This window comes from Macaca nemestrina, chromosome 5 (assembly GCF_043159975.1).
Source record: "Macaca nemestrina isolate mMacNem1 chromosome 5, mMacNem.hap1, whole genome shotgun sequence".
In the NCBI taxonomy this organism is placed as follows: domain Eukaryota; kingdom Metazoa; phylum Chordata; class Mammalia; order Primates; family Cercopithecidae; genus Macaca; species Macaca nemestrina.
In genome coordinates, this window is record NC_092129.1 from 85,418,203 (window position 1) to 85,422,193 (window position 3,991).

Sequence of the window (3,991 nt, forward strand, 5' to 3'; positions counted from 1 at the left end):
GAAAGATGCCTGGGGGAAGAACTTCTTATTCCTTTTCAAATTGGTTCCTTTCCCCCCAGACATGGATCCAGCAGGAGTCTGGTCAGCCAGCTGTGCAGAGCCGGAGCCCCCAAGGCGGCCCTGGGGCCTGGGTGGTGGCTGTGGCTCATTCCTGCTGTGCGGTTGGATACTGTACACATGTGTGGCAGTCAGGGCCATGCACCCCACCCAGCTGGGAGGGAAGGTGGGTGGGGAGCCACTGCTTGCCCAACCATCCTGCAGACAAGCTTGTGGCTGTTGTGGTGGGTGTGGACCACCTCCCATATTGTAAACAAAAAGATAGGTGCTGTTACTGTCCTCAAAAAAAAGAAGAAAAATGTCATAGGAACAAAATACTTAGAAATGAAAGTGAGAGGTTTTCGGTCCACATTTCACTCACGCTTCTTCAGGTCCCAAGTTCTGGGTGCCAAAATGTTGTAGGAAAAAAACCAGGTTCTTGCCACATGACCAGGAAAAGTTAGGCATGCAGACACTTTGCAGGGTGAGAGGGAATGGAATTTACTGGGCAACAAGGAAAAAAATACTTTGCAAAGCGAGAGGGGTTCCTGTTAACAGGCGTCCACCTCACAGATTGAATCCCAGGTCATCACACAGGAACTGATGAGCCCAGGCTCCTGCCCCCTGCAAATGGCATGAATTTCCTGAGGCTACACCCCATCCTCCCCAAGCCCAGGCGAGTGGGAGCTTCTAACGGGGACCCTCCCTTATCTTCCTCCTACATCTATCAGTTGTATTAAGTGGTGTATAGCACTGTTCACTTAAGGTTTCTATACTTTGGAACACTTCAATGTTTAAAAAAGCTATAGCTCAATTTTTAAAAGTTCTTGGTCAAACAATAAAGGAAACACTATTATAAAAAGAAACTTATTTAACAAATACTTACTTGTGTCTACTATGTGTCAGGTACTCCGCTGGTACTTGTGGATACAATCTAAAGCAAAAACACAGAAATAAAACTGGCTTATATACTGAATCAGCCACTTGTATCCTTTAAACTATCACCAGCAACAAATTAGAATTTTAAACTTCAGTATCTTTATTCTCTAGAATGAATCCTACAAATACACCTTTTAAGAGTTTACATATGAAAGATTTTATAAATAAATTCTACCTATATTTATATGATCAATTCAAATTTCAGTTTTCCACAAAGGCTTTTAATCTTCTGCATTCAGTATCTTTATTCTCTAGAATGAATCCTACAAATACACCTTTTAAGAGTTAACATATGAAAGATTTTATAAATAAATTCTACCTATATTTATATGATCAATTCAAATTTCAGTTTTCCACACAGGCTTTTAATCTTCTGCAGCTAACAGGGGCCTATCTTTAATTTGGCCTCCTTTTGTATTCATAAAAGAAGTATCACACAACTCAGCACCTAATTGTTCTTGAAAAGCCTTGTGAATGTTAAATTTGTTTTCTACCCAAACTGTAAGTTCTTGTAAATTCCTTGAGAATAGAGATCATATCATATTTTTCTTCGGAATATTTCACAATGCTTAGCCAAGTGTGGATTATGAGATATATGCTTAATTAGTTGTAGGTAGAGTGAATGAAAGTTTCACTTAATCATAAAAATGCTTAAGAATAGTTTAAGTTTCGGGAAAAATTAATTTTAAAAATAATTAATATCCAGCATTTTATTTTACCATCTTCTACTACCTAAATATTCATATGCTTGAAAGAGATAAAAGTTATTATTTACATTCCATTCCATTCTGTTCCCTGAGGTTCAGTTCTTATAAGAACTGAAGAGAGGCTACCCTTATCTGCTTGATATCGGTATGTTTGCTTTAACTGAGGAAAAGCTTTAGGGGTGAAACATTCATCTCTAAGTATCTCTTTATCTCTTACAGTAATAGAACCCAAGCTTTTTAACTGAGTATATAGTTGCCTAAAATGAGGACTGTATGTTCTAGCTTTCCTTGCAACTGAGTGTGACCATGTGACTTAAGTCTAGTAAATAAAATGTGACTGCAAGTGATAGGTGTACTTCCTTTTTTTTTTTTAAATCAATTATCTAAAAATGTAATTTACATACATGTTGACCTGGATTAAAAACAAAAAAGTTAGTTTCCATAAATAGCAGACTTTAGTGCTGTATGCCCCAATGCCTAAAAATAAAACCAGGAAGTTTTTACTAAAAGCTCAAGGATAAAAATGAACACTGGCTGGCTATTGAACTCCACATCTGACAATAATTACTGACAGTTTAAAAATGCATATCCAAAATACGATCTCAAGAGGACCAGTTGAATTTGTCCGACAGAGCAGTGCAAAATGTTGAGGCATCATTTCTTTGGGTTATGATGGGTTATTCTCAAAGTTTATTTATTTAGAAGGGGAAAGTGATTATAGAAAAATATTTGAAATAATTTGTCAATGAAATTGCAGATTCTAACAATAATCCACATCTTAGATTTTTAAGCGTGTAGTTTCATAGTTTAAACAAATTCTGTCAAAGAGCTATTCAATATACTTTAACTTTCCATGAAAACCAAATAAAAAATCACAGCTGAATGATTTACTTCTACGCTTTTATCTGATTGTGTACATATGATGTACTACACATCCAAGTACAAGAGGCAGTTATCTTCTCTGAGAGGCACAAGATTTGTCTTTCATGAATGCCCTCTAATAGTGAAACCAGCAATTTTTATATATGCATTCATGTGCATATATATGTACTTCAAAAAGCAAAGCGTCATCTCTTCGTCCATTGTTAACTCAGTGGTAAGAATGGGGGCCACCAGGCATCAGTGGAGCACCAGAAGGTCCTGAAGGCACTTGGAAAGGATTACTGGGAGTAGGATAGCATCCTGGTGTGGGATACTATTCTGTAGGGGCAGGATATGGTACTGGTGGTCCCCAGGCTCCTGATGGAACGGTGCCCCATGGAACAGGTTATGCTGCCCCAGGGATTTGGGGAGGAGGAGGAGCGGGATATGGCCCTGGAGATGGATATGGCATATTAGGGGTAGAATACTGCCCCCCATTCCTGGCGCCCAAGGTCCAGAAGACATGGATCCCCATGGACATAAAGGACCAGCTGCATCTGGATCTGTGGGTGCACCACATGGTCTGGGTAGCTCTGGAAAGGACATATTTGGTGTAGGATATGGTCCCAGAGCCTGGCACAGTTGGGGCTGGATAAGGACCACCAGGTTGGGGGGATGACGGTCTAGAAGGAGGAAAGGGTGCTGGTGGTCCTGGAGGTGGTCTGGTGGGAGGCACGGAGGGATACATTCCTGTTGATGCTGGTCCAAAAGGAACAGTGGAGGGTGTTGCACTTGGTGGGAGTCCAGATGGCACCGAAGGTGGAGCACTCAGATTATTCCAAGGGTTGGAGCCTGGTCAGCCTTGAGGAGGTTGGCCAGGTTTTGTATTGCTCACAGCAGAGGTTTTGGCAGGGGAGTGCTCAGGTAGTGCATCTGCCAAAGAAAATTCATCAGACATTCTCCCGGCAATATCCGAAACCACAGTAGGGTCTAGAAGGGGCGATGGGTCCGAGGGACTGGGCCCTGAAGAAGTGGGCGCAGCCTGACTGACTGCAGCCAGAGCAGTGGCTGCAACACCAGCAGCACGTGGCTCCTCTTCGATAGGTGTACTTTCAACTCATGTTCCCAAAGGTATGTCTTTTTCTTCTCCTCTTCCTTTAGACTGCTGCTTGAAATATATATGATCATGACTGTGGGCCATTTTGAACTATTACATGAAAACAACACTCTATAAATGGCAAAGTGACAAGAACGTACTCTCGTCCTGGGATGACTAAATTGAGAAAGCAACTACACGATTTCAGGATTACCCATCACTAACCTATTATATGAGAAGAAAACTCTATTAAGTTGTTGGTTTGGGGTCTCATTAAATACAGTCTTACCAATATCCTAACTTATCTCTTGGAGGAATGATAGGAAGGCAACAGTTGGCAAGGAATGATTCT

The 3,991-nt window shown here is 40.9% G+C and overlaps 1 pseudogene; it reads right to left on the reverse strand.

Moving 5' to 3' along the window:
- Positions 1-2,639: 2,639 nt before the first annotated feature.
- LOC105499069 (MAPK-interacting and spindle-stabilizing protein-like) lies at positions 2,640-3,540 on the reverse strand (annotated as a pseudogene).
- Positions 3,541-3,991: the final 451 nt, after the last annotated feature.